The 22,146-nt window shown below is 42.4% G+C and overlaps 1 protein-coding gene across 9 annotated transcripts in view; it reads left to right on the forward strand.

Annotated features, from left to right (window-relative positions):
• Window positions 1–2,694: 2,694 nt before the first annotated feature.
• The window catches only part of LIFR (LIF receptor subunit alpha), a 54,580-nt gene continuing 35,128 nt past the window's right edge, over window positions 2,695–22,146 (forward strand). The window contains exons 1-4 of one of the 9 annotated variants that reach the window (XM_056324398.1): window positions 3,126–3,240; window positions 5,516–5,589; window positions 11,272–11,377; window positions 12,091–12,209. The gene's annotated coding sequence lies outside the window, so the exon portion shown is untranslated. Of the gene's footprint in view, window positions 2,815–3,113; window positions 3,269–5,515; window positions 5,590–11,271; window positions 11,378–12,054; window positions 12,210–12,645; window positions 12,665–22,146 lie in introns of those variants that run through there. The other 8 variants (XM_056324400.1, XM_056324404.1, XM_056324402.1 and 5 more) reach the window with 8 other exon arrangements.

A 22,146-nucleotide genomic window follows, 5' to 3' on the forward strand; every position in this document is an offset into this window, starting at 1 on the left:
AAGATAAACTAGAACTAGCCTTCCTCTCTCACGGATGTTAAAACGCATGGCCCTGCTACTGTTAAAATGTATGACAAAATTCTACTCTGAGTGCATACAGACACAGTGTGCATGCACAGCACCTGCCTTTCAGCTTTCTGGAAATTCGAGATAACGCAGGAAACAAAACAAATTCTGCATATAGGTACGACATGCAGATAAGTTTCATTATAAAATACAACAGCTATGGTATTTTACAAGGAAGGTCTCATGATAAGACAGGATGCACAAACAGCCTATTTTCTGCAGATCAGAAGTCGTAGGGTAATTAGACCAGTCATTTGTTTAGGGGACACATATTAAAATTAGAATATTTCACTTTATAAAAATGAGATAACTGACATCAAGCATCTGTAGCTTTATCACGCTGACACTTGTACTATACAGACTTGTCTTAAATAGCATCAGATCTAGAAAGTTTCTTAACTTACAACTGAGTCATTACAAATTGAGTCATTAATACAATATCAAAACCTTAAAATAACTTGGGGAACTACCCCTACCTTTGATTTCTCCTGGCAGCTTCTTCTAATTTCACAACCGCATTTTTTTGCCTAGAAATAAAACAAACCTGCTCACGCGTCTTTCCCCAGTTTCTGTATGGAATGTCTGTGAATTACAGGAAAGCTGCCTTTCTAATTAAAAACAGAAAATACTAAAAATTACTATCACTTGATTTCATCATATAGAAAATGAGTCAGATCTTCTTCAATTACTCATGGTACACATGGTACCATGTAAATAATACAGGGCTTCCTGACAAGTGAGGTGCTTGTGAGCCTTTACTAGAGGTGAAATAACATAAGCTGCAAAAAAAGAAAAGTGGTGCAATTTCCTTTAACATTTTCAGTGCCTTTGAACAAAAGTTCTTGTGTCACTTTTGTGGATGGAAACCTGCATCTGTGATGCTGTCATCTGTGGCACAGATGCAAACAGCATCCTTCTGAGCCTTGGATGCAGACCCTCTAGGAGGGCACCAGGCTCCAATCACTGGGGTCTGGAAATGGAGAAAGGCAGAGGGAGTCCTCCCTTTGATGGGTCACATACGTTGAAACAGCCATCTTCTCTCCCCAAGCCTTCTGGTGCTATGGATAATCCCAGTTTCATCATGTTTTGCCTGCTTCTGGGCTAGAATGCAAACCGGGAACTAAATGCAAAAACAGTCTTAGGCAGCTGACATGCCTGAAGTGAAGTTCGGACTACAGAATTAGCTCTCTAGCAGACCTTCCCATTAGAGAGAGATCTGGGACTGTGAAGAGCTGACTGATGTATGGGAAAGGTAACTGTTTAAACCTACTAGATAGAAGACCCCCAAGAGAACTCTGTTGAAGTTTGTCCATCCTTGGATTTATGAATGTTTCAATGTGCATCAGGAGAAGGCAGCATCTTCTGCTTCGGATTCACAGCCCAGAGTTTCTGTCCAAATGCTGTTTTTTAAAAGACTCTCTTCTTTCCCAAGAACAGTATGTGTATAAGGAGACTCGGTCCCTCCTCTTGAGGAGGTGACACAGGTCAACAGATAGACCACTATCCCAGGACACAAGACCTGAAGTCAAGGACGCTTTTGAGCTAGAAGAGACCTGAGCTCATGTTCAAATGCATGACCTAAACACAAGGTTCATGCACCTCCTGCTAGCCTACTGAAGCTTCAAATCTCTTTGCCTGAGCAAAAACACTGGAGAGGGGAAGAAACAGTGGGAGATTTCTTCTCTACAGGATAGGCTTTATTCACTCAGCCTGAGCAGGGAATGTGCAGGATGGCAGGAGACTCCGGCTTTGGGGACCTGACATCATCTACTTAGCCAAGATGGGACCCAAGTCTGGCCCAAGACCTCCATACAAATATTTGTCATTCTTTATCATCTAGGTTCTGAGAAAAACAATCTGCAGCAACTAGGAAAACCTCTTTAGGCAGAAAAATGTGAGGGAAACCAAGCAGTTACTTTTTCTGCCCGTTCTGCTGTGGTTTACTGGGGAACGAGAGAGGAGCCACAGGCTTGCCAGCTCTTCTGATTTTACAGGTCTCGTGGTATATATTTTTTTAATTGCCTGACCCTTGAGACTGTGGGGCTGTGAGGATTTCAAGTCTCATTTAAAAGAGAGGCTGGCACATAGCTGTTGTGGCTTCAAAGAAATGCTGGAGGTCAAGTCCCAGACCTCAAAAACTAGAGGCAAATACAAAGATAAAATGAATCAAGAATCTCCCCTGGGTTTGGAGGGCCAGGCCCACTGCTTCGAACCCCGGAGGGCTGGCAGTGCTGGAGATATTAAAGATGCTTTTCTAAGAAGGGTATCTGACCGTGCCACGGAGAGGGCCCGGAACGACCAGCCGAGCTGCGCGGCTTCACCCGCCTGGCTGCGGACGGCCCGCCGGGGACGCCGAGGAGCCGCCGGCCGGGGCAGCCCAGCAGCGCAGCCGGCAGCGAGCCACGGGCGGGCGCAGGCCCGAAAGGCTCGGTAGCCTCGGCCCGTTACAACCAGGACCCCGGCGGCGCGGCCAGCCCGGGCCCTGCCGGGCGGCGGGAGGCAGCGGTGCCCCGGGGGCAGGGCCGGGGGTGGCGGCGGCGCCGGGCGGTGCGCGGCGCAGGCTCCTCCCGCAGGCAGCCCGCCAGCCCCTCTCCTCCATCCCTCCCTCCTCCCCGGCTCCATCCCTCCTTCCTGTCGGCGCTGCGCACAGCTGCCCGCCGGAGCTGGGCCGCCCGGACCGCGCCGCGGGCAGCCCCGCGCACCCCTCGCGGCATGAGGCTGCCGCCGGGCACGGCGAGGCGGCGGCGGGTGAGTGCCGGGCCCCGGGCAGGGCGGCTTCTCCCGGCGGCGGCCCCGCGGCGGGGCTCCGCTCGCACCTGGGAGGGGGCGGCCCGAGGGGCGCGGCGGTAGATGCCCCCTCCATCCCTGCCTGCGCCCGCCCCGGGGAGGTGCCGGCGAGGAGGGGCGGGCGGGGGGCGGCAGCCCGGCCGGGACCCGGCGGGGCCGCGGGGAGTTTCCGCGCCCCCCGCCCGCCTCCCTGCTCTCCGCTGGCGCGGGCGCTGCGGCTGGGGCTCGGCCGGGGCTGCGGGGCGGGCGGCGGCGGGGCGCGGGGCCGGTGCGGCGCGGACAGCCGCAGCAGCCCCGGGGCTGCGGGGGGAGACCGGCGGCTCCTGTGCAGCCGGCGGCTGGAATAGAAGCTGTGTTTTGTCGACAGCTCGTTCTGCTGGCCGGCAGGTTGGTTGGTGCAAGGACTGAGCAGCGGGTAAATAGTATTTACGCCTCCTGTCGTGCTTCTCATTTTTTTCTTAAAATGAGTAGCGCCCTTTCAGAAAAGGGGAGTTCGGGAGGGGGAACCCGGAGCCCCCTCTGCAGCCGGGGGGCATCCAGACGTGCTGCACGCCTGGGAGCGTGCTGGCTGTACAGGGACACCGGCGCAGTGGCTGCTTGCTGTATCTATTTTGAGTGATTGAATTTCTAATGTGTTTAGAGATTGTGTTTAAAAAAGATCTCTCTAAGCCTCCGAGGTAGTTCTGGAAGGAACGTCACTCCCTTGTTAAAATTCAACGTGTGTAAGTGAATCTGAACTGGGCATATTTTGCTGGCACGCTGCCTGTTGCTTCAGTAGGAATTGGTGATATACGTCGTTTGTTTGGTTTTTAATTGTTATCATTAGTGGATCCTTGGGATTTTTGCTGTAAAAGGGACTAAAGCTCTGGATAGATACTGTAATCATCGGCTGCCGGGGAGAGCTGTGAGCTGTTGAGCAGGAATTGTCTCTGATTCTTTTCCACAGACTTTCACACATAAAACCTCCATTGCAAAAATAAGTCAAATATTCATATTGCATAATCAAGCTGGCCGTGTCCTGTCAAATTCCCTTCGGGGGAGCATGGGCACTGGGTATTTTCCTGCTGTGTTTGAAACCCAGCCTGTTACCTAAGTAAGGCAGTGTGACTTGCCTTTGACATCTCACCTGGAAGTCCGTTCTGCCGTTTTTCCTTACTGGAAAAGAATTCTTTAAATTCTTCTTAAAGGCTTAGTTGGACTCCACAGCATGAATCCAGACTGTTAATCAGACTTAGCAGGTTTAGTAGCTGTGGGGAAGATTAAAGTCCATGCCATGCCATGGTCCCTCTCAAATCAGCACGTGGCAATGCCAGCAGAGATGGTATGTTTTTTCATGTAGATCCATCAGTGCACATGTGCTTTATATACAAAGCTTTGCATGTCCTGGAAGGAAGACTGCATGAATGCCTTGATCTGCACAAAGTCTGTGCTTGTCCTTAACTTCTCAACCATTGTATGCTGTATGGTTTTGGTGATAAAGATAAGCTTTGATTTCTTTATTTTTTGGTGACAAAGGTAAGCATGCACATAGAAGTCTCCTGGGTTTGGTCCCAATATGAATCAAGATCAAACCAAATATTACGTTTGATGAGGGGAAGGATTAGGATGCAGAAGAGACAGAAGCAAATGCAGGGAGTGGATCTGTAGTACCGAGCTGTGCCTTATCTGTAGTTGGTTGGTATTGCTCGGTGTGGGTTGCTTGTCATTACCTGCATAGGGGTCTGCAGGTTACTTCTGAGAGGTCTGCTGAGTATACTAAGAAAAGACAGTCTAGTGTCAGTAGGTTGCAGGGCTAGGTATCTAAACTAGAAAGTGTTGCAGAAGTCCACAAATGGAAAGCTTAAAAATCACTAACTTGGAGCTGGTTTGGAGTATAGCTTTTAGGCAGCCAATAGATCACCTGATTTTGTTTGATTTTGCTTTCTGTTTACTTAGTCTTTGCATCCTTTCATCTTATCACTGCTTCACCTATTCAGACTTTTATCAGTGTTATTAAGTGATAACAGTTTCCATTGTGCACTCTCCAAACATACTGCTTTAGTAACTTTGAGCCACCAGTGGCAATCACTATCTATGAATTAGATTGTGCAAAATCCCTTTACAGGTGTGTTGAGGAAAGGAAGAGACTTAACCTTTAGGTGAGGGCATTCTCTCAGACTTGCTGAAGGCAAGTCAGAAATATGTGGGAACAGCCATATGCGTGGAGATGCTGTCCAAGAAAGAGAGAAACTTACTTTCACAGGTGGCAAAGCTGCTGCTGCTACTTTAGGAGGGAATTCATGCAGCTTTAATTTTCAGGTGCATGGTAGGTTATGAAGTATGGCTATAATGTCACATCTGTTTCAACATCAGTCAGCTCAGGGCTTTAGTGAACATTCCAAAAAAATCTGGATGTATTGATAGGCATAGGTAGTGCTGGAACAGAATCTGTAAATCTATTAGAAACAGCTCTCTTAGGGCATGGATATTAGGTTGTTTAATCCAACTGGCAGCAAGTTACTGGCACCAAGTTTTTTGCCTTGAGATGTGATGTGAGAGGATGTATTTAAAATCAGAATCTTAGGAAGAATTCCACTTGAAAGAGAAAATGGTACCTCACAAAGAAAGTGTCTGGCAGTCTTAAACAATCTGGATGTTTATAAATACTGACTCTATCTTGCAGAGTACGTTGCATCACAAAGCTGTTCCAGATGGATTGTGTTTTTCTGCAGATGACCCAATAGATGATGGGACCAGGTAAATTAAGTTCTTTCCCACTTAACACTGTGTGCCAGAGCTCAGAGGTATGCAGAGGATGCTAAATCCAGCAATTCCTGTTGTGATGGTACGTTTGTTGGATGAAATCAAAAATGATCTGATACAGTTTTAAATGATAGTTTATATTATCTTGTAATGAGCTTATTTGAGCTGTTGAAAGGCAGCTTTTAAATAATGGAAGAGAAAACAAGAAATCGGGAAACTTCTTGGAGTTAGTTTTGTTCCATTTTCAATAGTACATACTGACCTGGGACACAGTTGCAATGGAAACACTGGCATCTTAGGTTCAGACTGATGTTGAAATACAGAGATGATTCAGGTAAGGGGATGTTCATTAGCAGTAGAAGAAAAGGTCTGATGGAGGTTTAAAGATACTCACATAGGTAAAAGGACTCAAGCAAGATACTGGTGGCTCTTTGAGAGGGGATCCTCTTGCTCTGATTTAGATGTTGATTCTCATGCAGGGAAACATGGACAACAGGCATGTAAGTAGATTTTAGTCCTGTTACCATAACTAGCTAGAATTAGTTGAAATAATTCACGTTTTGGTGCAACTTTCCCCCTGATATTTAGTTATGACTCCTTTCTGACAGTTAGGCATAAAAGTTCTGTCTAAAACCAAGAATAATAAGTTACTTCTACATAGTGCTTGAAAGGTGATTGTGCTGTATGCCCCAAAGCTGGTTGATGTATTTCATTCCATGAGCAGTTTAATATAAAAGATATAAATAATCCTTGGGAGCAGGACCTGGAGCCCATGGTCTCTCGCTTCTAGCGAGTGCCCTCTCACAAGGACATGAAGTCCTGCTCCAAGTCAGTGGTTACTTAAGCCGTGGAGAGAAATGCCACCTACAAAAGTCTGGAAAGGTCTCTATCCTGACTCATCTGTTACTTTTGAGTAGTCTCTGGGGTGGCTGGAGGTGTTTCCCATGTCCCAGCAAGTGCTGCGGTGGCAGCGCTGCCTTTGAAAAGGAGCACCACTTGCTTTTGTTTTGTGTGTCTAAATAAAAGCAATGGCTTCTGCTTTTTCTGAGGAACCTGATTCTGTGGTTCTGCACACATTTTATCAGCAGACACAGGCAGGGAATAATTGCCTCGTGAATCTTGAGTGTCTAAGCATCAGGCAGGTGTTGTGGCCCTGTCAGAGATGAGACTGTGCACCTGTGCATGCTGATGCATACAAAATTTATCATCACCTCTCTTTTTCCCTCCCCCACCCCCCCAATACTTAGCTGCAGTTAAATGGGATTTTGGAACATGTTTCTTTTAGTTTTAAGCATCAAAAGTACAGTTTTTATAAGTGCTTAAATGTCTTCAGGGTTCATTTTTCAGAATCTTGTGGATCTCTGGTTCCAGAGTCATTAGCACAGTGGTGGTGGGGGCCATATAAATTCCTGGATGGCCAGAGCTGTTTTCTTACCTGCCTTTGAGGGGGTGTAGGGGCAGCTAGGATACTGATCATGAGCGAACACAGAGGTTCCCGTGTTCTTTGCCTGCCTGCCTTACTGGCTATAAACTAGCAGATGGTAATTTGAATAATGGTATCTGGATGTTCAGATCTGACACTGAGAAGAATATTCAGGGACTGTTTTTCATATGCACCATCAGTTTTTTTGCCGATCATTGCTGTCCTCCCTCCACAGGAAAATTTGCAATCCCTAAATCTGCAGACTGTGTGAGCCCTCCTGCTGTGCATCTAGATGGTCCTTGTGCTTCCTGCAAGCACCAGAAACTCTCAGCAGGGGCTTTTGCCACTTTGCTGCTGTCTGCCTTTCCCTGCTGCCGCCTCTTGGAATCACTCCTAGTAGCAGGTTTCACTGCAAGCAGAAAGTGCTTAACCTAAAAATAATTTCTAACCCATTGGTATGACTGTTGGTCAGGGTGTAAGGTTTTGAAGGGCATATGTCTCCCTTCCTTTCACTGCACGGTCTGGAGCGGGCATTGGAGTGAGGTCAAAGACTGTTGCTACAACAGAAGCAGCTTTCCCTTATCCCACAGGCAGAGAACTGCTGAGTTGTCAGCTGTTGAGTCCAAATTATGCCTTTTACTTCAGGGAGCACAAGTTCTCAAAGCACATGTCATGGAAACAAGGACAGCACTGTAGCAATTCCCTGCTCCTTCTGCCTCGCTTCCTACCCTGCCAAAAACCAGACCCGCAGCACAGCCCACAGCAGAGGATGGGCAGCCTGTGTTGCGTGTTAGGGGAGCACTTGAGAGATGGATGTCTTCCCCCTCTCCTGGGCATACCTGTCAGGGAGCAGGGTCTCCTTTCTCACCTGTAAAACCAGCAATTCAGGGGCAGCTTTCTGCATAACCAAAAAGCCGGCCTCAGTGCCCTGAAATTTCCTCAGGTCTTAAGTAGATAAAGCAGCACTTTCTTGGGGATGCTTTTATGCTGCAGCATTTTCCTTGCCAGCCAAATGGTTTTACTGAGACAATAACATTGGTTAGGGAATTATTGCGGGTTTTTGATTGTTTTTGGATGCTGCTGTATTGATGAGCAACATTATACCAGTGTTCTCTGCCTGTATAGCTTACTGCATTTTGATCATCAGTCAAAAACACTGTATTTTGGAATATACATATATTCCTAAAATAGACATACATATTTGCGCTTGCTGTGTACCTATAGCTGCATTGGTAATAGCTTTGTAATATTGACTGAACTCTGATAGCTTTGTATCAAGGTAGCCTGGTAGTTTGTAGCACATAATCATGAAATTTAAATAAAGCAAAGTATTTGTATGATTTCTTTAGGTGATAAACACTGTCGGAAAAGTATGCTGGAATGCTTCTTATGCTTGCATAGTTTTTGTCATTATTGCACAAGTTGCTTAAAGGTATAATAAAACATTATTTTTGGTATAATAAAGGTATAATAAAACATAATAAAACAAACTTCTTACAAGTAAGAAGGGTGTTTGAAGGTGGTTTACACTGTCGAGCTGGTTCAGAAATGTCCGTGTTTTGCTTCTGCGCCTCAGCCATCCATCTAAACTAGTTCTGCTCCCTGAATAAATCAGTTACTTCCCTCCAAGAGGAAGTGCAAGCTTAGTTGAGTAGACAGCATGGTTAAATATTTATTCTGGATCTGTGGATGTAATCTATGGCAAGCTTGGCTAGCATGGTGAGCAGGACAAGCCAGCTCTATCCCAGATGGCTTTATGCCCTCAAATACCCACCATTTTGTGCCCTTGGGCTTGCCACACATTTCAGCCTAAAGCTTTACAAACTACTTTATTTCATTACTTTGAATGTAGAAGCACAGAAAGAGTTGGTTTGGAGTGAGGTGATGACCTGAACCCCCTGCTGCAAAGTGGTCTGGTCCACACTGGGACACGTTGGTCCCAAACATTATAAAGGCGAGTCTGTCTGCAGCGCGTAGGCAAGGAGTGAGGATACTTCCACATTGCAGTCCACCACAGTGGTTTGAGCATCTCTGATATTCATGCTTTCTGTAACTTAATAAGCTGCATTTCAAATTATTAGCAAGTTTGAGAGTTGCAGATCACGTCCCACATGTCTTAGAGAGCCCAGAGAAGAGGGAGATTTGGACAAGTGGTACATGAGGCATGGCTCATCATGGGGCTGGCCTGGGCACGTAGTTGCCCTTTGGGGCTGTCTGGTGGTACCTGCCGTAGCCTGGCAGCCCTTCTTCTTTCCAAACAGGACTTCACGTGGTCACCCAGAAGTTCTTGCACCAAGATAGCAGTGCTGCACATCATGTGATGTAACCCTGTTTGTATGGCTGACTATGGATTTGCCCTTCTTGAACTGGGTGATCTAATGGCCTCTCTTAACTATAAAATCAGTGAGGACAGAGCTTCAAAATATCTTTCTCAAATAATTGGTCTTAATATTACTGCAGGGCAAAAATGCTGCTTAAATCAAACGAACTTCAGAAGAAAATTATAGTGGTCAGTATTATAGGTGGGGCTTCTGCAGACTCTGAAGCCCAAAGGTGAATGTATGTTATAAGTATTCCGACTACAGCTAATTTTCACAATATTTCATGTTTTGGATCAAGTTCAGCACTTGCGGCAAAAGAGATGTTTGACCTCTGAGGTTTTACAGCTACTCTGGAGCTAAAACCAAGGAGAGAAGCTTTTAATGTTCAATTCTAGGCACAGATAGAGGAGGAGGAGAGAGAAAAAAGAAAACAAAAATGTGATTTATTTATATTGTAGACTTCAGCGTTGTCTTGAGTTATGTGCAGCAAGCACTGGAATACTGTGTGTGAGGTGGACGTGAATGTCAAACTCTTACTTCTGCTAGCATAGAAACCTGCTGGTTCTAAGGATAATAATATCTGTTCCCTAGAGTCTACCTGTTCCTCTTCCTTTTCCCCTCCTTCCCCCTGCTCCACAGTCTTCCAAAGGTCATGGCTATGAGAAGTCTTTAGTGTACAGATCTCCAGGCACGTAACTCATAATTCATCTGCTAGAATAGCATTGTCACGATTCCCAATATAGAACAGCCTGCTCCTCCAAATCAAATGTGATCGGCCTGTTTCTTTTTCACAATGCTAGGAAATTTTTGGAAGAAGATATTTTTGACCAAATGTTGCCTTATGTTTCAAATGACAGGATCAGTCTGGATGTAAATCCAGCAAGCCGTCGTGTGACCCTTATTATCTTACCTCAAAATCTGTGGCTCGTCCCTTGAACATTGTCTTCTTTCACCATTAAAATGCTTACTAGCATGAAATCTATGCAAGATTTATGCTAATCTAGCCTGACATTGGTGTAGTGTGAACCGAAGACTTTAATATGGGAAGACTTGTATTGAGCCCATATTTAGAATATTTTTAGTTGTGTGTACAATTTTATTTTTTATTTCAGTCTGTTCATCCCATCCTTGAAGAGCTTTGCCAGCACTTAATTAGCATTACTTCTCACAATGTGCACTTTTTGGTGGAGGTCTACTACATGGCATTGACTTTCATATCTCATGTATTGTTGTTTGTGTTTAAATCCTTTCTCTGTGTAGGTAATTGAGAACTGTGATCAAGTAACCTCGTTGAACTAAATAGTTGCATTGTTTTAGGCTTTGCAGCAACAGACAATCTCTCAAACCCAAACTGCTCCAAGTTTGATCCTGTGTACAAATCGACTTTGTACTGGATTAAACCATTTCCGCTGCTAATGAATGGCTTGTTTTTCTCTTGTGCTGTTGGATTGAGTGCTTTTGTAAGGTAGCTTTATCTGTGTTAAGTTGCAAGGATTTTTTATTTTCAGTGACTTTTATGTATTTATTTGCTTGAGCTGTGACAGCTGATACCTTGAAAATGGAATGTTTTCTGTTTGCTTCCCCATGTTTCAATTAATGAGTGGTGCAGCTGGTGTTAGTATGTGGAGAATTTATCCTGGAAAATGTTAGATTCTTGCCTATTATCCTTTTGCCCTGCTGTATGAGTGCCTGCTAACCAGTAGGTAACTCTGGGTTGGAGTTTGGACAGTGATCCCTGCAGACAGAAACGGGAGCAAGCGCTCAGCATTACAACAGCTGCCCATAGAATTAGGTCACTAACAGGTTTTTGGCAAAACTGTTAATTTTCCTCTGTACGCCCTTAAAGACAGAAAGTATGTTTATAATTCCAGATGAGTGATCCTCTAGCGTAGCATTCTTCACAATGGATTATGTATGAATCTTTTACTTCAGGTACCTGATGTGACTGCCCAGTTCAGCATTCAGCTCTCCTGTATGGAAGACTAAGGACTGAGCCTGTCAAGGCTCCTGCAGCGGCGGTCCTGCCAATGGTGCAAATGTAACTTTATGCATACCTTTATTCATACGATAAAATTAGTCATATACTTACACGTTTGCAAATTCAGGAGCAATGTGTGTATGTATGTGGTTACTGAGGCTTATTATCTTACATAAATCAGCAGTTAGTCATGAGCAGCACTCCATGGCTTTGAAATGCTTTCTCATCAGAGGGTACAGGTGATCTCTTGGTAGCATTTAGCTGCTTGTTTCACGGGACTTGAGAATTAAGGTGTATGAGATGCTGCAGTCTAAACCCAGATATTTAAGGAACTGATCACTTTTTAAAGAATTTTACAAGTACTGGTAATAATTGCCTCCAGCTGATCTCATCTTTTGAAGTAATGTGCATTAATTTTTACATCTTTAATGATAGCAGATTTTTTAAATTATTTTAAATTTTCTTATTTGGAAAAAAAACCCACTTGTCACTTGTATTCCTAATATGTGTATGTACCTCTGATCTTTTTAATCTCTTCTAGTGTAGCTCACAAAGACTTTCTGTATTTATTATTCTGAAGTCATATATTGATGTTCCTGAGGCATACGCATTGTCATCTAAATATGTTTAGCATTTATGATCTTGTATGGATCCAGTATATAGCTCTTTAATATGGAAAAATGCAGAAATGTGGAAAGTGGAGTACTCTCCAAAGATGTTTGAGGTGGTATTACATTTAAATGCTATGTGGCTTCTAATGATTTGCTTTGCAGTGAGATCAGCACAAGTTTTTGTAGAATAGCATTACACAAAAGGAAGAAAAAGTGAGGCATTGGTGTTTCATACCATGAAATTTACATTAGAGGTTTTTCTGGTCTCTGGATTTAGACAGGTAAGCTTAAAAGAATGATGCTTGGCCTTGTGAGTCATGCACGCACTGTGTATCTGGGTAGACCTGATTAAATGCATAAAGAACAGAAATTTTCCTAAGGAAGAAAATACTGGAATAGAAGCTAAAAATAAACTGAAGCAGAACGTGTCATTCGTATAACTACAGCAAAATGTTAGTTGTCCAATCAACTCTCTCTTCTCTGCAGTTAGGTTTCCCTTTGCCCCTGTCTTCTCTCCCTGTGCCTGGGCACCTCAATGTGCAGCCACCAGAGAGACCATTGAGAATTGTCGCACGTCTCTTGTTCCCACAGTTGGCCTTGCTCAGCACTTTGGAAACAATGACTGCTTCATTGCTGATTTGTGAAACAAAAAAGTTAAACATATCAGCAACAATGCATGAAAAATGTGATGAACAACCTTCCAAAGGAATACAGGATTTATTGGTGACAGAAGCTAGTGAGTAAGAAGCCCTTCTTCTTTTGTACATCATCTGCCCGCTCAATACTGAAAGATGTAAACCATGAGATTTACTAATAATAGCAGGAAGGAAGAGCCCTGTTAAACAGAGATAGCAAAGTTGGAAGGAGTTGTGTGTGTAAAATCCAGCATTGTTTTTCCCTCTCCGTAGCCCCTTTTTATAGTCATCTTTGAGAAGAGAAAGAAAAAAAGAAATCTTTATGAGAAGAATCTGGCTTTTAAGGAAGTATTGAGGGGGAAGAGGCAGATGTAAGTTAGCAATGATGTAGTGATGGTCATGTGAAAATGATGTGAAGATGTGAGATTAAGTTTAGTTGTGGCTTTGAAAATTTCTGCTTTGTATTCTTAACTCTAAGTGTGAATCAGGTCAGGAGAAACTTGTGGAACTGACTCACTCTACGTCCTATTAGTAGAAGTCTCAATTTTCTATGAGCTGCTTTCAGTTTTAAATGAGGTGCGGCATCATTAGCCTTACAGACACTGCTGGCTCAGCACTTAGTGGTGGGTTATTTACAGGGACTCAATTCACTGCTTTTTCCAAGTTCTAAAAGGAATGACAGAAAAGCATTGCTTTATTTTACAGCAACAAAAATTAATTATACATATGGGTCCTAGCCATCTTGCATATTGTTTAAAAATATTCAGCTTTTCATTGCTTTGTTCCTTTTGCTGAGCGTTATTTTAATGGTGCAGAGTTTGCTCGGGTGTTTGATCCCTCTGAAAAGTACTGTATGCAGTATTTTCCATTCTAAGACCTTCCATGAAATAGCTATAGAGCTGCTAGTTTATTTACATCAAGCAAAATCTAGAAACTTTCTAAGATAGAATCAGCCATCAGACAAGATGTAAACTTCTCATTTGGAGTATTCTGAATCTTTTTCAGTATTGTGGGCTGAGAGATTTCAGTCTATTTGAATCGGATTTGAAGTAATTTAGCAGAAACTGGAAACAGAATATGAACTTTCTTATATGTTTTGTTTTAAAACAATGTTCTGCCTAATCTGAATATTCAGCCTAAATTATTTCAAATGGAAAGTCAGGTGTTAATTTCATTGTAATCCAACTATATCTTGTGCCTTTGGCATTGCAGTAAGTGATTTATTTCAGTTAGGGCAATACAATTAAGGAAGTGACGCATGACTGTAGAGCTGGGGATAACAAGGAGGAGTACACTAAAACTAAGCTGAGGCTGTCTGTATTTTGAAGGTGTCAAAGTCTATTAGAGGGATAGAAAGGATAATATGGATGAATCAGTTTATGTTGAGGCACTGGGTTGCTAGCTGTGCTGCTGTGAGAGTTGATCCACAAGTGGACCCGAGGTCCCTTGCAGAGACCTGGAAACCTTTGTGAGAGGAGCAAAGCAGACAAGGAGGAGTAAGTGGTATTAGCTTCAGACAACTGGATTAGTTGTGCCTGCATGTCTTTTGGGTTCATGGCTCCAATGAAGGCTGTGAGCAGCAAGAGCATAAGCGGGTGCCGGTACCGTGACCGGGTGTGCATGTGGGAGAATGTCAGTTTCCAGTAGCTGTGTCTGTGTTACATGCATGCACAAATGCAAGAGTTAGTATTTTTCTTTATAGTCTGGCAGTGGTCTCTCTTGGGTCTGTTGAAGTTAATTAGGAAAGAGACCAGCTCTGGTGCATTATCAACTGTAGAAGTCAATATTTGTATTTCTGAGTACTTAAGATTATTCCTGCACTTTGCTGCCTTATGAGGAGGATACGGATGTATATGCATAAACGAAAGGCTGGAGGCAAATAAGGTATAATGAAAACAGTATATGAAAGAAATAAATGCTAACTGCTATGTAATTATGCATGGGCAGATTTGTTCTGATAATGTCGTACTACATTGCAAACCTTCCTTCTTCGGAGAGGTTGGAAGGGGAGTGGCAGGGCTTGAGTACCCACTTGGGAGTGAAGCACCAAGGAAAGCATTTGCTCACCCCGGTGGAAGGGTAGGCTACACATCATAACATGCTGCAGTATGTCTTCATGTGACATGTCTGGTACTTACAAAGAGTGAAAATATAGCGGTGCATGAAAGCTTTTACAGTATCAAGAAAGATTAATACAATGGGAATTTATGAGAAAATATAGATATATGGTTTCAGGAGTTGGCCATTCCCTCGATTACTAAACAATTTGTTTCTCGTAAGTGACTCTCATTCCTTACATTCACTCTAAAAGGATATTGCATAACTATTGCTCATTATTCTCAATATATTATTTATTGTGAAAGCCACATTTCAGCATTTGATCTATTTATATGCTGTTTGTACACATGAAGTCAGACTTTCTTTGGATTCAGTTCATTGTACCTTAAAAATAATTTGAATACCACAGGTTTCATTGTAAACAGGGAAGGATTCCAACCCTCAGGTCATTGCCAGTGGTTTAAATAAAAGACACTTGGCATTGTTTCAGTAATTATCAGTGTTCTCTTATAAAACCAATTAGGCTTTTCCTGTGATGGAAAGAATATTAAAGGTCATGCAGTTCAAAGTAAGTTTTTAGACATTACCAAATTAAGGAAAATAAACTCCTTCATTAATAAGGTCAACTTATTTAATGTTTATTAGTTCATAAGGATGCGTGAGCTGGAGAGAACTGGCAGGGACAGAATTATGTAGATAACATGATTTTTCTAGGGAACAGCAATTTTTTTCCCGCAGCCCTCTTTGTAAAAGTCTGAGTGACATGGTCTAGCCCTTGAACCAGCATGAGTAAAGTGCAATTGACAATGTGGGCAAATGGTTTCCTCAGAAGATACACTGTCTTGAGAACTACACAGAGATGAACAGTACCCCCTAAAAAATGGAATATGCTTTGGAATATTTGGCTTGTGTTTTATTTCAGTTATGTGTCAGTAAAAGACGGCAAGCACTGGCAAAGTGGGAAACCTTCTCTGTGTATTTTAATTTGATTCTAGGTTTATAAACTGCAAAAAATGGGTACATTTGTTTCTGTGCATTGTACCTGTATGATAATAGGGTTTTTTTATATGTGCGAAGTAATCGGACTTGTGTGCCTTTGCTCTATGTACTTGTTCCATGCTGCATTGCAAAGCACAAGAATTCAAGGAAGTGTGTCGACCGTGAGATCACTGAATTCAAGCATATCAGGAAATGTGTGTAGCTGTGTCAGATTTATGCAAACACATAAGCTGAATCCTTCACCTTACTGCAGTAGTAATTTGCCAGTTGTAGTAAGCATCAAAAAAAAATTTTGAATGGGTTAATATACGGGTGTGTAAATGACTTGGAGCCATTTCCTTGTCCTGTGCAGCACAATATCCTAGAATATGAACATTTCACTTTTGGCCAGTGGCGTCCCTTAACCTTCACCCCTTTGCTTTGTTCAGATGATTAGGTGTTTTCCATCTGCACCTCTGTGGGAGAAGCTGTGCTTGTTAATTTGAGCTGACTTCCTAAGGAAGTTGGGCTTATCTGATAATGCTTGGTCTGTCCTCTTACCCCTGCGGTAACCTTTGAACATGCTGCCCAGGTTCAGTTCCCTCAGAATGAGGAGGTGAGTTCTCAGCATACTATGTCCTTACAATCTTGACAAAACTCTGCAGCTGGATGGAGAGATCCCACTGAGGAAATCGCTGCAGAGTAAAGTCAACTTTTACTGGACTGCAGTCCAGGCCTCTCTAGTGTGCCTTCTCTGACGTCTAATAAGGCTTAGGGGGTAATCTATAATACCATTTGCCTGATATGTAACAACAGTAAATCGTGAACAGCCTTGCAGATGTCCCAAAACATATTTAGTCTATTTTTGGTAGTATTAGGATTCACTGCTTTTCTCAGAAGCGTTTGTTTTCTGTTGTTACCATCTGGAGTGCAGTGCTGTGTTCCTAGTAGGGATGGATGTGCTTGTATTTAACCATGAACTCAGTGGCTGATTGACATGGGCAAGGATTTCCAAACTCAGGAGTCAGACACACAATTTTCTGTTCAAAGCGTCGTTTTTCTGGAAACCTCACGCTAAGAACATCAAATGCAATGTCTGGCTTGGGGACCACTCATGTATGGTGTATGCTGGGCAATGTGTGGAGAATGACGCCAGTAGGACTAACAGTTTCCAAATTAGCATACAGTTTAATTGAAAACAGGCATAATTCAGTGAGAACAAAAGGCAAAGCGTGCATAATGTGTATTTAGCTTGAAAAAACAAAAATGTCATCTAATAAGTTCAGTTTTAATTGTGGTAAAAATAAATCATCGATTCCTGCAGTCTCTTTGCTTTGTTCTGCCCTTTCTTTCAGTCCACTGCTCTGCCTGACTGCCCTGCCTCTTCAGTATCACTGTGCTTCTTTTTTCTTTCCAGCCTGGCTGTCCCAGCAGGGATATTCTTCCTACGTCTCTTCATAAGCCACCTGGCTCGTTCTTGTTTTGTGGGTTTTGTTTGACATCAGTAACCTGAAGGCATCTTCCACTTTACTTTCCAAATCATTCTCAAAATTATTTCCATTGCTATGATTAAACTATCTTGATATCTGCTTCTTCTATATATTTTCATTTCTTTCTCAAAGCAAGTCCTAAGGGTCTCAGTTTTTGTGTGCCTGTGTGTTGTGCTATCCAACAGGTCCTAAATGCTTTTGTAAAATCACCCTTGAATTGTGGTGCTTGTTCATGGATTTCTTAAGCAAGTTACTTCAGGCCTTTCTGATCCTTGCCCTGTATGTCGTCTTCATGCATCCCCCTCCCCAGGTCAGGAAATACCATGCAAAGGGTTTTCTCTTGTCTCTTTGCCAAGTGAGGGTGCTTCTCCTGCTAATCACTACGTGGAAGTACGCACCAGCTCTCCCAGTCTGCAACTTGCTTATTTGTATTCCCATAGTGTTTAATAGTCCTAGGATCGGGGGAAAGGAAGAACTCGAAATACTGGAAAGCAGATGCAGCTGCACATTACCCTTAGATTATGAGCCAGGTGAAACGTTTACTCAGCTGGGGAGGCACTTGTTGGTAATGTTTCTTGCCAAAATACTTGCCTTTGTAGATGGTGCTTGTGGCCAGGACCTTTGGAAGTGAATTGTTGAAGTGTTGATCCTTGCGTTGAGCCTGTGTGTAGCATGCTGACATTGCACTTTTGTGGAGCCAAAGCAGGCTGAGGTGGCTGCAGCGTACCTGGGGTGGCTTCTCAGCATCTTGGAGGTGATGCTGCTGTTTGGAAGCTAGAGGAAGCAGTGAGGAGGGGATTTTTCTCCTGATGCTTGACAGGAAAAAACCCAACAAAACGAAGTTTGTCTCATAGGACAGAAGATTTGGCCTTGTGCATGCCTGCATATTTACTGTGTAGTATCTTAACACCCTGTCTTTGCTCCTTTATTCTCCACTGCAGGTTGGGAGAGTGCATTTGGTGCAGATAGACAACTTGAATTATTTTATCAGCTTTCAAAAAGAGAAATAGCAGAATCTTTAATTCCTCGGAACTGGGGAAAGCCAGATTCCCAAACGGGATTCAGCTTTCATTTATAAACGGGTTTTAGTGATTCATGTCCTGCGAATCTTTTTGAACATGGAATGGTGCCATGTTATAAAACAGAGAGGGAAAGCCTGGATTTAGATTACTAAAGAGAGATTTTTGTCTCAACTTTGGGAATTTTTTTAAGGAGGTAGAAGAATGTACTCTCTTGAAAAACAGCCAGACCCCCTCAAAAAAATATTATTAATTCTACTTCCATTTTTTTTTATTACTCAGCTAGCTTTAAAGTCAATGACTGAAGACTGTGGGATCAGCAAAGCTGTTCTAAAGAAAGCCAGTTCATCTTCTGTTTCTGTGTTCATTGTCTTTACTGTCAGCTGTATTGGCAATTTGCTTGGTTTCCCAGAAATGTGTACTTCTGGCATGGCCTTTCAGATAGGGGAATTTTTTTGGAAGCTTTCTGTTGGCAATTGTAGGATGTGTAATTTGATATTTTCCTTTTTTTCTGGAACGTAGACGTGTTTTCTTTCACTTTGAAGGTTAAATTAGTATCTTTGGGCAGGGACAAGTAAAATGAGAGCTCTCCACCTGCTAAGCAGAATAATTTTTCTTCTAACAATAAGGTTTTGATCTAGACACATACTTAGCACTGGCATTTCTACCTGGCTGTATTTGGGATGATGGCTGTTCAGTATGGCCAAAAATGCAGCCTGCCATCAGGCTGTACAATTTCTTGGTGATGTGCTGTATAATAATTTTCCTTGAGAGATTTTAATGTTCCATTTGGTGGTAAATGGTTATGATGATACGTTTAATTGTGGAGAAAAAAACAAATAAATTGTAATGAGAAAATTTATTGACAAATATTTCTTCCATTATGTTTAATACATAAGTTTATACTGGTGTCATGGTTTCATCTAGTATTCTTAGCTTACAGTTTCCCTAATCCTTTTGTATAAGCTGACTGTAACCATTTCTGTTTAGGTATTTGCTTGTGGAGCACAAACATAGCCATAAATGTGTGGCCACTGATGTTCACTCAATTCACAGATCTTTTAAAAACCAAATTTGGAGGGTTGTGACTGGTAGATCAGACTGCAGGCAGAAAGCAGGCGAGAAGATTTTTGATTTTTTATCTGTTTTGTTTGTTTGTTTTCAGAGTGGTTTCCAAGCACATGACAATGAAATACATTCAAAGACCAGAAAACTCATAAGTACAACAGAGCTTTGGAGAACTTCTGTGTTTAGAGAAATGATCTGATACCACTGGCTAAGAAAATACTTTTTTTTCCCCTCTGAAGAGAATAGAGCATTTGGTCAGATATGCAGAACCAGCTAAATACATAATATGAAACACAGTTAGTAGCAGAGATACCAGTTATCTTCTGTTTTTCCCTTTGAGAGGTTAAGGTTAAAAAGGCTGGTAATGTCTTAACATGTTCCTGTCAAACAGCCAGTGCTGCCCTGATGTTCTCAGCTTGTCACAGAACCTTTAGCCTTATTCACAGCTTACAATGTTTTGAAGGGCTGGTGTCCACAGATATTTTCCCAGGCACACGTTACTGGCTTGGAGTACTTTCCCCTGTCTTGCCTGTCTGATCACCAGTAGGTGCACCGTGTGCATCAAAACGTCTTTAAAAGTCACCTAAAAGTCCAAAGGTGGTATTGAGCTGTCTTAAATAAGGGCCACCATCCACCGGCTTCAGTGTTGAAGAATCTGGATCGAATTGTTTCTTTTTCAGCTTATCTACATAAAAAAAGCTTGTTAAAATGACTTTGTTCTCACCACAGGCCCAAGGGTAGTTCCTCTGCACAACGTAAAGCCCTGAGCAGAGGTCGGGGCATCTCCATGTCTGTAGCTTCCAACAGTTACTGTGAAATCCTGCTTTTAGTAGCTGCTCTTAAATATTGGCAATTACATGGTGAAGCCTGCCATGCCTTTGCTTAATTTGCATGTGAACACTTTTTGGATGCACACGCAATGTTGTTCCTTAGAATAGATTTATGGGAGGATTTTTCCTTATTTTAAAATTTCAAAAGTAAAAAGACCTTGTCAGGCAAGGCCTTTGGTATGAATTTGGTCTGTAAATATACTCATGCTAAGTCAGGAGGTTTGCAGTCCATTTGATGATGAAATTGCAGTCTGAAGTACTAGATAAACAGCTACGTGGCAGCTTTATACAGCAGGGACAGGATCACACACTGAAATTGAGTCAACAAGGTCTGAATGTTGGGAGAAAGCAAACACGGCATGGGCTGTGTAAACACATCCTGCACATAGGCTTGCCTTAGAAAAGTTCCTTCGTTGTGCTTGATAATGCTCAGGCCGCAGGGGGCAGAAATACTTTGAAGCTGAGGATACAGCAAGTTTGATCCACGGAGAAATACTTGTTCCAGGAATGATCAGAAATCTGGAAAGTGAGACTCGGAAATGGTGAAAAAACCGAGAGTTTTTAAGGGAGGAGCTAGTAGAGACCTGGTATTGGTCATCTTCTATGTAAGAGGTTGCTGCAAGGCAGAGGATAAATTGTTCTTTGTCAGCTGGAGATAGGACAAAGTAATGCGCTTGAAATGAGTATGAGAGAGTTGCGTAGCACATCGAGGGCACTAATGATAGTGCCAGTGAAGTGACACATACAGATTGCCCAAGGAAATGAGATTTTATGGGATGTGCTGTTGCTGATGTTTTTCAAGGTGAACAAATGGTTTAGCTGCAGCTGCTTTTCCTGGTGGAGAGCACAGGCTGGCCTCCTTCATACCACTTTGTAAAAATAAAGACTTAAAATGTAAAGCATGTACACCTAGTAGCAAGTGCTCCTGTTGCACTCCAGCCAGCCCTGGTCAAGGTTTTTTCTTCCTCAGAGTTCTCTTGTCCTAAATAAGTATCTCTGACTCTTGCATTGTCCTTTCCATATTAAGAGTACATCTGCCTTGAAGATAACATGCTTTCCATCTCTGTCCAGGTTAAGGAAAAACCTCCATGCCTTGTTCAAATTAGCCTTGAACTGATGGAAGGCAGCTTTCATCCAAAGAAAGTGAAATTCCTATTTTTAAATTATTTCAATTATTTTGTAATTTTATAATTAAAACAAGCCTATAAATGGGGTTCTTTTCCCCTGACTAATGGCATTTAATTATGCAACATGAGGCTTCAAATGGCCAACTTTTCAGCAAGCTGTAAAATGTGTATGAGAAGACAAGAACCAGGCAGTCTATGCTTCTTAGGAAAGATTGTGGTTTACAAGAAACTCATCATACTCTGCATGAAAGTACATGAAGACTCTGAAACAGAAATTAAAACTGTACTTGAGTTAGAAAAATGTGTTATGACTCAAATTTCTTGTAATTCACTGCTGTGATGTTACTCTTAAAACTTCTGCACTAGGGGAACTACTCAGTAAGTTATGTATTGAAAGAGTGTTCAGCAAAGCAAAAGATTTTCTTGAAACACACACATACATATAGTTGCTGAATCTGTCTTGTAAACCTGGCATGACCAAACAAGTTTTGCACAATCCTGTACAGATAATAAGTTTAGAAAGTGAGAGCTTTGGGATTTAATTAACTTCACAAGGCAGTTTTCTCTCCTTCAAGTGGCATCAGTTCTTTCCCTTTTTCTTTTCCATTCTTTCCTGGGCTTCCACTAGCTGATAGGGGACTGTCAAGTGATTTAGATATAAAACTTGAAATTTTGATTTTGAGCTTTTGTGCAAACCAGAAATGAACTTCTCATAAACTCATAACAAACTCATAAACAAACAGATGTAATTTACATGTATGTCACAAATCAGTCATTTTATTCATGTAGCTCCCAGGCCTGTCTGAATGGTCTTCACATTTTTGATTAAGTTAGAGGTTTGTGAGCAAAGTTTAAACCTGGTTGTAACATCCAGTATTTTCATTAGTAACATGGACAGACAGGATATGAAGACCCTGAGAGACACCAAAATGCAGTAGGGGGCTTATGGCACAGAGGTTATTATATTTCATGTGCTGGTGGGTTCTTGATTCAGCTTTACCTGAGCATGGGTT

Source organism: Falco biarmicus, chromosome Z (assembly GCF_023638135.1).
Source record: "Falco biarmicus isolate bFalBia1 chromosome Z, bFalBia1.pri, whole genome shotgun sequence".
Taxonomy (NCBI): domain Eukaryota; kingdom Metazoa; phylum Chordata; class Aves; order Falconiformes; family Falconidae; genus Falco; species Falco biarmicus.